Below are 12559 nucleotides of genomic sequence, written 5' to 3' on the forward strand. Positions count from 1 at the left end.
TGGCAGTGTTGGCTGTAAGGGGAGCACTGGCAGCGCAGGCTGTGAGGGGAGCAGTGGCAGTGCTGGCTGTGTGGTGGAGCACTGGCAGTGCTGGCTGTGTGAGGGAGCACTGGCAGTGCAGGCTGTGAGGGGAGCACTGGCAATGCTGGCTCTGTGCGGGAGCACTGACAGTGCTGGCTGTGTGGGGAGCACTGGCAGTGCTGGCTGTGTGGTGGGAGCATTGACACTGCTGTCTGTGTGGGGAGCGCCCTATCAAAGTTGGCTGTGTAGGGAGTACTGGCAGTGTTGGCTGCGTGGGGAGCACTTGCCGTGCTGGCTGCGTGGGGAGCACTTGCCGTGCTGGCTCTGTGGGGGAGCACTGGTAGTGCTGGCTGTGTGAGGGAGCACTGGCAGTGTTGGCTGTGTGGGGGAGCACTGGCAGTGCTGGCTGTGTAAGGGGAGCACTGGCAGTGCTGGCTGTGTGGGTGAGCACTGGCAGTGCTGGCAGTGTGGGGAGCACTGACAGTGCTGGCTGTGTAGGGAGCACTGGCAGTTCTGGCTGCGTGGGGAGCACTTGCCGTGCTGGCTGTGTGGGGGAGCACTGGCAGTGTTGGCTGTGTGGGAGAGCACTGGCAGTGCTGACTGTGTGGGTAGAGCACTGTCAGTGCTGGCTCTGTGGGGGAACACTGGCAGTACTGGCTGTGTGCGGGTGCACTGGCAGTGCTGTCTGTGTGGGGAGCTCTGGCAGTGCTGGCCGGGTGAGGGAGCACTGACAGTGCTGGCTGTGTAAGGGAACACTGGCAGTGCTGGCTGTCTGGGGGGGGGGGGGGGCACTGGCCGTGCTGTCTGTGTGGTGGGATCAGTGCTTGCTATGTGAGTGAGCATTGGCAGTGTTGGCTGTGAGTGGAGTACTGGCAGTGCTGGCTGTGTGGTGGGGGTAATGGCAGTGCTCGCTGTGAATGGAGCACTGACAGTGCTGGCTGTATGGTGGGAGCACTGGCGGTGCTGGCTGTGTGGGGCAGCACTGACAGTGCTGGATGTGTGGTGGGAGCACAGCAGTGCTGGCTGTGTGGTGGAGCACTGGCACTGCTGGCTTTGTGAGGGAACACTGGCAGTGCAGGCTGTGAGGGGAGCACTGGCAATGCTGGCTGTGTGCGGGAGCACTGACAGTGCTGGCTGTGTGGGGGGAGCACTGACAGTGCTGGCAGTCTGGTGGAGCACTGGCAGTGCTGGCTGTATTGTGGGAGCATTGACACTGCGGTCTGTGTGGAGAGAGCACTGTCAGAGCTGGCGGTGTGGGGAGCACTGGCAGTGCTGGCTGTGTGGGGGAGCACTGGCCGTGCTGGCTGTGTGGGAAGCACTGGCAGTGCTGGCTGTGTGAGGGAGCACTGGCAGTGTTGGTTGTGAGTGGAGCACTGGCAATGTCGGCTGTGAGGGGAACTCTGGCAGTGCTGCGAGGGGAGCACTGGCAGTGCTGACTGTGTGGGGGAGCACAGGCAGTGCTGGCTTTGAGGGGAGCACTGACAGTGCTGGCTGCGTGGGTGGAGCACTGGCAGTGCTGGTTTTGTGGGGAGCACTGTCAGTGCTTGCTGTGTGAGGGCGCACTGGCACTGCTGGCTGTGTGTGGGAGCACTGGCAGTGCTGGCTGTGTGGGGAGTACTGGCAGTGCTGGTTGTGGAGGGAAACACTGCCAGTACTGGCCTTGGGTGATAGCACTGGAAGTGTTGGCTATGGGGGTCGCACTGGCAGTGCTAGTTATGGGAAGTGCACTGGCAGTGCTGGCGTTGGGCGGGAGTGATGGCAGTGCTGGCTTTTGTGGAGTGGTGCACTGGCAGTGTTGGCTGTGTGGCGGGAGCACTGTCTGTGCTGACTGTGTGGGTAGAGCACTGTCAGTGCTGGCTCTGTTGGGTAACACTGGCAGTACTGGCTGTGTGGGGGTGCACTGACAGTGCTGGCTGTGTAAGGGCACACTGGCAGTGCTGGCTGTGTGGTGGGGGGGACTGGCCGTGCTGGCTGTGTGGTGGGAGCTCTGTCAGTGCTGGTTATGTGAGGGAGCACTGGCAGTTTTGGCTGTGAGGGGAGTACTGGCAGTGCTGGCTGTGTGCTGGGAGTACTGGCAGTGCTGGCTGTGAGGGGATCACTGACAGTGCTGGCTTTATTGTGGGAGCACTGGCAGTGCTGGCTGTGAGGGGAGAACTGACAGTGCTCGCTGTGTGGTGCGAGCAGTGACAGTGCTGGCTGTGTGGGGGAGCACTGCCAGTACTGGCCTTGGGTGGTAGCACTGGCAGTTCTGGCTGTGTGGTGGGAGCACTCTCAGTGCTGGCTGTGTGAGGGAGCACTGGCAGTGCTGGCTGTGTGGGGGAGCTCTGTCAGTGCTGGCTGTGTGAGGGATGAACTGGGAGTGCTGGCTGTGTGGGGAGCACTGGCAGTGCTGGCTTTTGGGGAAGGGAGCACTGGCAGCGCTGGCTTTTGGGGAAGGGAGCACTGGCAGGGCTGGCTGTGGGGGAGAATTGGCAGCGCTGTGGTGCGGCACTGACAGTGCTGGCTGTGTGGGCAGCACTATTTTCTTGCAGGACAGTCCGGTAACCTCCCTATCAGCCGATTGACCCTCCGCTGCACTCCCTCTCTGGCAACTGTATCCTTTCTTTGTTCGGGAGGCCGAAAATGTACACAGTACTCCAGGTGTGGTCTCACCAAGGCCCAGTATAACTGCAGTAAGACATCTCCACCTGATTTCAAATCACTCTTTCAATGAAGGCCAACATATCATTGGACTTCTTAACTGCTTGCTGCACCCCCTCTCCACTTTCACTGACTGGTGTACAAGGTCACCCAGATCCCTCAGTCCCTCCACATATCCCAACAAATGACTTTTAATATGACTCTTTCCTTCAATGTCTGTTACACCAACGTGTACAACTGTCCGAAATGTCTCAATATGGGTGGCACGTGGGACAGGGGTTAGCACTGCTTCCTCCGGCGCTGAGGACACAGGGTCTATCCGTCCTGTGCTCACATAAAAATGGCAACCGTGAACTGACATACAATAGAACCCGTCGACTGACATAAAATGGTCTCTCTGAACAAACATTAAATGGCCACTGTGATACTGACATAAAATAGCCTCTGTGAATTGACATAAAATGGCCACCGTGAACTGACATAAAATGGCCCCCGGGAACAGACATAAAATGGCCACCGTGACTTGACATAAAATGGCCACAGTAAACTGACAAAAATGTCCCCCATCGACTGACATAAAATGGCACCCTTGAACTGACATAAAATGCCCACCGTGAACCGACTAAAAATGGCCACCGTGAAACGACATAAAATGGCCACCGTGAACAGAAATAAAATGGCTATTGTGAACTGACATAAAATGGCACCCTTGAACTGACATAAAATGCCCACCGTGAACCGACATAAAATGGCCACCGTGGAATGACATGAAATGGCCTACCGTGAACTGAAATAAAATGGCTATTGTGAATTGACATTAAATGGCCGCCGGGAACTGACATAAAATGGCCATTGCGAACTGACATAAAATGGCCACCGTTAGCTGACATAAAATGACCACCGTGAACTGAAATAAAATGTCTATTGTAAACTGACATAAAATGGCCCCCGTGAACCAACATAAAACGGCCACCGTGAACTGACATAGAACAAAGAACATAGAACATAGAACAATACAGCGCAGTACAGGCCCTTCGGCCCACGATGTTGCACCGAAACAAAAGCCATCTAACCTACACTATACCATTATCATCCATATGTTTATCCAATAAACTTTTAAATGCCCTCAATGTTGGCGAGTTCACTACTGTAGCAGGTAGGGCATTCCACGGCCTCACTACTCTTTGCGTAAAGAATATACCTCTGACCACTGTCCTATATCTATTACCCCTCAGTTTAAAGCTATGTCCCCTCGTGCCAGCCATTTCCATCCGCGGAAGAAGGCTCTCACTGTCCACCCTATCCAACGCCCTGATCATTTTGTATGCCTCTATTAAGTCTCCTCTTAACCTTCTTCTCTCCAACGAAAACAACCTCAAGTCCATCAGCCTTTCCTCATAAGATTTTCCCTCCATACCAGGCAACATCCTGGTAAATCTCCTCTGCACCCGCTCGAAAGCCTCCACGTCCTTCATATAATGCGGTGACCAGAACTGTACGCAATACTACAAATGCGGCCGTACCAGAGTTCTGTACAGCTGCAACATGACCTCCTGACTCCGGAACTCAATCAATCTACCAATAAAGGCCAACACTCCATAGGCCTTCTTCACCACCCTATCAACCTGGGTGGCAACTTTCAGGGATCTATGTACATGGACACCTAGATCCCTCTGCTCATCCACACTTTCAAGAACTTTACCATTAGCCAAATATTCCGCATTCCTGTTATTCCTCCCAAAGTGAATCACCTCACACTTCTCTACATTAAACTCCAATTGCCACCTCTCAGCCCAGCTCTGCAGCTTATCTATATCCCTCTGTAACCTGCTACTTCCTTCCACACTGTCGACAACACCACCGACTTTAGTATTGTCTGCAAATTTACTCACCAACCCTTCTGCGCCTTCCTCTAGGTCATTGATAAAAATGACAAACAGCAGCGGCCCCAGAACAGATCCTTGTGGTACTCCACTTGTGACTGTACTCCATTCTGAACATTTCCCATCAACCACCACCGTCTGTCTTCTTTCAGCTAGCCAATTTCTGATCCACATCTCTAAATTACCCTCAATCCCCAGCCTCCGTATTTTCTGCAATAGCCTACCGTGGGGAACCTTATCAAACGCTTTGCTGAAATCCATACACACAACATCAACTGCTCTACCCTCGTCTACCTGTTCAGTCACCTTCTCAAAGAACTCGATAAGGTTTGTGAGGCATGACCTACCCTTCACAAAGCCATGCTGACTATCCCTGATCATATTATTCCTATCTAGATGATTATAAATCTTGTCTCTCATAATTCCCTCCAAGACTTTACCCACTACAGGTGTGAGGCTCACCGGTCTATAGTTGCCGGGGTTGTCTCTGCTCCCCTTTTTGAACAAAGGGACCACATTTGCTATCCTCCAGTCCTCTGGCACTATTCCTGTAGCCAATGATGACATAAAAATCAAAGCCAATGGTCCAGCAATCTCTTCCCTGGCCTCCCAGAGAATCCGAGGATAAATCCCATCAGGTCCCGGGGACATATCTATTTTCAGCCTGTCCAGAATTGCCAACACCTCTTCCCTACGTACCTCAATGCCATCTAATCTATTTAGCTGGAGCTCAGCATTCTCCTCCACAACATAATCTTTTTCCTGAGTGAATACTGACGAAAAATATTCATTTAGTTTCTCGCCTATCTCTTCAGACTCTACACACAACTTCCCATCCCTGTCCTTGACTGGTCTTACTCTTTCCCTAGTCATTCGCTTATTCCTGACATACCTATAGAAAGCTTTTGGATTTTCCTCGATCCTTCCTGCCAAATACTTCTCATGTCCCCTCCTTGCTCGTCTTAGCTCTCTCTTTAGATCCTTCCTCGCTACCTTGTAACTATCCATCGCCCCAACTGAAACTTCACACCTCATCTTCACATAGGCCTCCTTCCTCTTAACAAGAGATTCCACTTCTTTGGTAAACCACGGTTCCCTCGCTCGGCACCTTCCTCCCTGCCTGACCGTTACATACTTATCAAGAACACGCAGTAGCTGATCCTTGAACAAGCTCCACTTATCCAGTGTGTCCAACACTTGCAGCCTACTTCTCCACCTTATCCCCCCCCCCCAAGTCACGTCTAATGGCATCATAATGTCCCTTCCCCCAGCTATAACTCTTGCCCTGCGGTGTATACTTATCCCTTTCCATCCTGAACGTAAACCTCACCGAATTGTGGTCACTGTCCCCAAAGTGCTCACCTACCTCCAAATCCAACACCTGGCCTGGTTCATTACCCAAAACCAAATCCAACGTGGCCTCGCCTCTTGTTGGCCTGTCAACAAACTGTGTCAGGAAACCCTCCTGCAAACACTGTACAAAAAACGACCCATCTAATTTTCTCGAACTATATATTTTCCAGTCAATATTTGGAAAGTTAAAGTCTCCCATAATAACTACCCTGTTACTTTCGCTCTTATCCAGGATCATCCTCGCCTTCATTTCCTCTACATCCCTAGAACTATTTGGAGGCCTATAGAAGACTCCCAACAGTGTGACCTCTCCTTTCATGTTTCTAACCTCAGCCCATACTACCTCGGAAGATGAGTCCCCATCTAGCATCCTCTCCGCCACCGTAATACTGCTCTTGACTAGCAGCGCCACACCTCCCCCTCTTTTGCCTCCTTCTCTGAGCTTACTAAAACACCTAAACCCCGGAACCTGCAACATCCATTCCTGGCCGCCATGAACTGTGATAAAATGGCCACCGTGAACATACATAAAATGGCCCCCGCGAACTGACATAAAATGGCCACGGTGAACTGACCTAAAAAGGCCCCTGTGAACTGACATAAATTGGTCACCGTGAACAGACATAAAATGGTCCCTGAGAACTGACAAAAAATGGCCTCTGTGAACTGACATAAAATGGCCACCGTGAACCGACATAAAACGGACACCGTGAACTGACATAAAATGTCCACCGGACAGTGACATAAAATGGCCCCATTGAACTGACATAAAATGGCCACCGTGAACTGACCTAAAATGGCCACCGTGAACCAACATAAAATGGCCATTGTGAACTGACATACAATGGCCACCATGAACTGACATAAAATGGCCAATGCAAACTGACATAAAATGGCCCCAGTGAACCAACAGAAAATGGCCACGGTAAACTGACATAAAATGGCCACCGCGAACTGACATAAAATAGCCCCCGTCGACTGACATATAATGGCCTCCGTGAACTAACATAAAATGGCCACCGTGTACTGACATAAAATGGCCTCTGTGAACTGACATAAAATGGCCATTGTGAACTGACATTCAATGGCCACCGAGAACTGATATACAATGGCCACCGTGAACTGACATAAAATGGCCACCGTGAACTGACATAAAATAGACCCCGTCGACTGACAATAAATGGCCTCTGTGAACTAACATAAAATAGTCTCTGGGAACTGACATAAAATGGCCACCGTAAACTGACATAAAATGGCCCCCGTGAACAGACATAAAATGGCCACGGTGTCCTGACATAAAATGGCCACCGTGAACTGACATAAATGGCCCCCAGCAACTGACATAAAATGGCACCCTTGAACTGACATAAAATGCCCACCGTGAACCGACATTAAATGGCCTACCGTGAACTGAAATAAAATGGCTACTGTGAACTGACATAAAATGGCCATTGCGAACTGACATAAAATGGCCACCGTTAGCTGACATAAAATGGACACCGTGAACTGAAATAAAATGGCTATTGTGAACTGACATAAAATGGCCCCCGTGAACCAACATAAAACGGTCACCGTGAACTGACATAAAATGTCCACCGTGAACTGACATAAAATGGCCGCCATAAACTGTGATAAAATGGCCACCGTGAACTGACATAAAATGGCCATTGTGAACTGACGTTCAATCGCCACCGAGAACTGATATACAATGGCCACCGTGAACTGACATAAAATGGCCACCGTGAACTGACATAAAATAGACCCCGTCGACTGACATAACATGGCCTCTGTGAACTAACATAAAATGGCCACTGTGTAGTGACATAAAATAGCCTCTGTAAACTGACATAAAATGGCCAACGTGAGCTGACATAAAATGGCCCCCGCGAACAGACATAAAATGGCCACGGTGTCCTGACATAAAATGGCCACCGTGAACTGACACAAATGGCCCGCATCAACTGACATAAAATGGCACCCTTGAACTGACATAAAATGCCCACCGTGAACCGACATAAAGTGGCCACCGTGAAACGACATTAAATGGCCTACCGTGAACTGAAATAAAATGGCTATTGTGAATTGACATAAAATGGCCGCCGGGAACTGACATAAAATGGCCATTGCGAACTGACATAAAATGGCCACCGTTAGCTGACATAAAATGCCCACCGTGAACTGAAATAAAATGGCTATTGTGAACTGACATAAAATGGCCCCCGTGAACCAACATAAAACGGCCACCGTGAGCTGACATAAAATGTCCACCCTGAACTGACATAAAATGGCCGCCATAAGCTGTGATAAAATGGCCACTGCGAACTGACATAAAATAGCCACGGTGAACTGACCTAAAATGGCCACCGGGAACGGACATAAAATAGCCCCCGTCGACTGACATAAAATGGCCTCCGTGAACTAACATAAAATGGCCACCGTGTACTGACATAAAATAGCCATTGTGAAGTGACATAAAATGGATATCGTGAACTGACATAAAATGGCCACCGTGAACTGACATAAAATAGCCACCATCGACTGACATAAAATCGCCATAAATGTCAGTTTACGTCGACTGACATAAAATGGTCTCCGTGAACTGACATAAAATGGCCACCGTGCACTGACATAAAATAGCCTCCGTGAACTGACATAAAATGGCCATTGCAAACTGACATAAAAGGCCCCCAGTGAACCGACATAAAATGGCCACCGTGAACTGACATAAAATGGCCACCGCGAACTGACATAATATAGCCCCCGTCGACTGACATAAAATGGCCTCCGTGAACTAACATACAATGGCCACCGTGAACTGACATAAAAGGGCAATTGTGAACTGACATAAAATGGCCGCCATAAGCTGTGATAAAATGGCCACCGTGAACCGACATAAAATGGCCACCGTGAAACGACATTAAATGGCCTACCGTGAACTGAAATAAAATGGCTATTGTGAATTGACATAAAATGGCCGCCGGGAACTGACATAAAATGGCCATTGCGAACTGACATAAAATGGCCACCGTTAGCTGACATAAAATGCCCACCGTGAACTGAAATAAAATGGCTATTGTGAACTGACATAAAATGGCCCCCGTGAACCAACATAAAACGGCCACCGTGAGCTGACATAAAATGTCCACCCTGAACTGACATAAAATGGCCGCCATAAGCTGTGATAAAAAGGCCCCCGTGAACGGACATAAAATAGCCACGGTGAACTGACCTAAAATGGCCACCGGGAACGGACATAAAATAGCCCCCGTCGACTGACATAAAATGGCCTCCGTGAACTAACATAAAATGGCCACCGTGTACTGACATAAAATAGCCATTGTGAAGTGACATAAAATGGCTATCATGAACTGACATAAAATGGCCACCGTGAACTGACATAAAATAGCCACCATCGACTGACATAAAATCGCCATAAATGTCAGTTTACGTCGACTGACATAAAATGGTCTCCGTGAACTGACATAAAATGGCCACCGTGCACTGACATAAAATAGCCTCCGTGAACTGACATAAAATGGCCATTGCAAACTGACATAAAAGGCCCCCAGTGAACCGACATAAAATGGCCACCGTGAACTGACATAAAATGGCCACCGTGAACTGACATAATATAGCCCCCGTCGACTGACATAAAATGGCCTCCGTGAACTAACATACAATGGCCACCGTGAACTGACATAAAAGGGCAATTGTGAACTGACATAAAATGGCCGCCATAAGCTGTGATAAAATGGCCACTGTGAACTGACATAAAATGGCCCCCGTGAACGGACATAAAATAGCCACGGTGAACTGACCTAAAATGGCCACCGGGAACGGACATAAAATAGCCCCCGTCGACTGACATAAAATGGCCTCCGTGAACTAACATAAAATGGCCACCGTGTACTGACATAAAATAGCCATTGTGAAGTGACATAAAATGGCTATCGTGAACTGACATAAAATGGCCACCGTGAACTGACATAAAATAGCCACCATCGACTGACATAAAATCGCAATAAATGTCAGTTTACGTCGACTGACATAAAATGGTCTCCGTGAACTGACATAAAATGGCCACCGTGCACTGACATAAAATAGCCTCCGTGAACTGACATAAAATGGCCATTGCAAACTGACATAAAAGGCCCCCAGTGAACCGCCATAAAATGGCCACCGTGAACTGACATAAAATGGCCACCGTGAACTGACATAATATAGCCCCCGTCGACTGACATAAAATGGCCTCCGTGAACTAACATACAATGGCCACCGTGAACTGACATAAAAGGGCAATTGTGAACTGACATAAAATGGCCGCCATAAGCTGTGATAAAATGGCCACTGTGAACTGACATAAAATGGCCCCCGTGAACGGACATAAAATCGCCACGGTGAACTGACCTAAAATGGCCACCGGGAACGGACATAAAATAGCCCCCGTCGACTGACATAAAATGGCCTCCGTGAACTAACATAAAATGGCCACCGTGTACTGACATAAAATAGCCATTGTGAAGTGACATAAAATGGCTATCGTGAACTGACATAAAATGGCCACCGTGAACTGACATAAAATAGCCACCATCGACTGACATAAAATCGCCATAAATGTCAGTTTACGTCGACTGACATAAAATGGTCTCCGTGAACTGACATAAAATGGCCACCGTGCACTGACATAAAATAGCCTCCGTGAACTGACATAAAATGGCCATTGCAAACTGACATAAAAGGCCCCCAGTGAACCGACATAAAATGGCCACCGTGAACTGACATAAAATGGCCGCCGTGAACTGACATAAAATGGCCACCGTAAAATGACATAAAATGGCCCCCGTAAACTGGCTTAAAATGGCCACTGTGAACTGACCTAAAATTGCCACCGCGAACTGACATAATATAGCCCCCGTCGACTGACATAAAATGGCCTCCGTGAACTAACATACAATGGCCACCGTGAACTGACATAAAAGGGCAATTGTGAACTGACATAAAATGGCCATCTTCAACTGACATAAAATGGCCACCGTGAACTGATATAAAATTGACCCTGTCGACTGACATAAAATGGCCTCCATGAACGAACATAAAATGGCCACCTAAAATGGCCACCGCGCACTGACATAAAATGCCCTCTGTGAACTGACATAAAATGGCCATTGTGAAATGACATACAATGGCCACCGTGAACTGACATAAAATGGCCGCCGTGAACTGACATAAAATGGCCACCGTAAAATGACATAAAATGGCCCCCGTGAACTGGCTTAAAATGGCCACTGTGAACTGACCTAAAATTGCCACCGTGAGCCGACATAAAATGTCCATTGTGAACTGACATACAATGGCCACCGTGAACTGATATACAATTGCCACCATGAAATGACGTAAAATGGCCACCGCGAAGAGACATAAAATAGCCCCCATCGACTGACATAAAATGGCCTACGTGAACTAACATACAATGGCCACCGTGAACTGACATAAAATGGCCGCCGTGAACTGACATAAAATGGCCACCGTAAAATGACATAAAATGGCCCCCGTAAACTGGCTTAAAATGGCCACTGTGAACTGACCTAAAATTGCCACCGTGAACCAACATAAAATGGCCATTGTGAACTGACATTCAATGGCTACCGTGTACTGACCTAAAATGGCCATTGCAAACTGACATAATATAGACCCAGTGAACCGACATAAAAGGCCACCATGAACTGACTTAAAATGGCCACCGTGAACTGATATAAAATAGCCCCCGTTGACTGACATATAATGGCCTCCGTGAACTAACATAAAATGGCCACCGTGTACTGACCTAAAATGGCCACCATGAACGGACGTAAAATGACCATTGGTAACTGACATACAATGGCCACCGTGAACTGACATAAAATGGCCTGTGTAAACTGACATAAAACGGCCCCAGTGAACCGACATAAAATGGCAACCGTGAACTGACATAAAATGGCCACCGTGAACTGACATAAAATAGCCCCCGTTGACTGACATATAATGGCCTCCGTGAACTAACATAAAATGGCCACCGTGTACTGACCTAAAATGGCCACCATGAACAGACGTAAAATGACCATTGGTAACTGACATACAATGGCCACCGTGAACTGACATAAAATGGCCTGTGTAAACTGACATAAAACGGCCCCAGTGAACCGACATAAAATGGCAACCGTGAACTGACATAAAATGGCCACCGTGAACTGACATAAAATAGCCCCCGTCGACTGACATAAAATGGCCTCCGTGAACTGACATAAAATGGCCATTGTGAACTGACATACAATGGCCACCGTGAACTGATATACGATTGCGACCATGGACTGGCAGAAAATGGCCATTGTGAACTGACATAAAATGGACTTCGTGAGCTGACATAAAATGGCCATCGTGTACTGACATAAAATAGACCCCGTTGACTGACATAAAATGGCCATTGTGAACTGACACACTATGGCCATTGTGAACTGACATAAAATGGCCCCCGTGAACCGTCATAAAACGGCCACCGTGAACCGACATAAAATGGCCACCATGAACTGACGTAAAATGGCCACCGTGAACTGACATAAAATGGCCGCCGTGAACTGACATAAAATGGCCCCCGTGAACTGATATAAAATGGCCGACTGCTGATT

Source organism: Scyliorhinus torazame, chromosome 20 (genome assembly GCF_047496885.1).
Source record: "Scyliorhinus torazame isolate Kashiwa2021f chromosome 20, sScyTor2.1, whole genome shotgun sequence".
Lineage (NCBI taxonomy): Eukaryota > Metazoa > Chordata > Chondrichthyes > Carcharhiniformes > Scyliorhinidae > Scyliorhinus > Scyliorhinus torazame.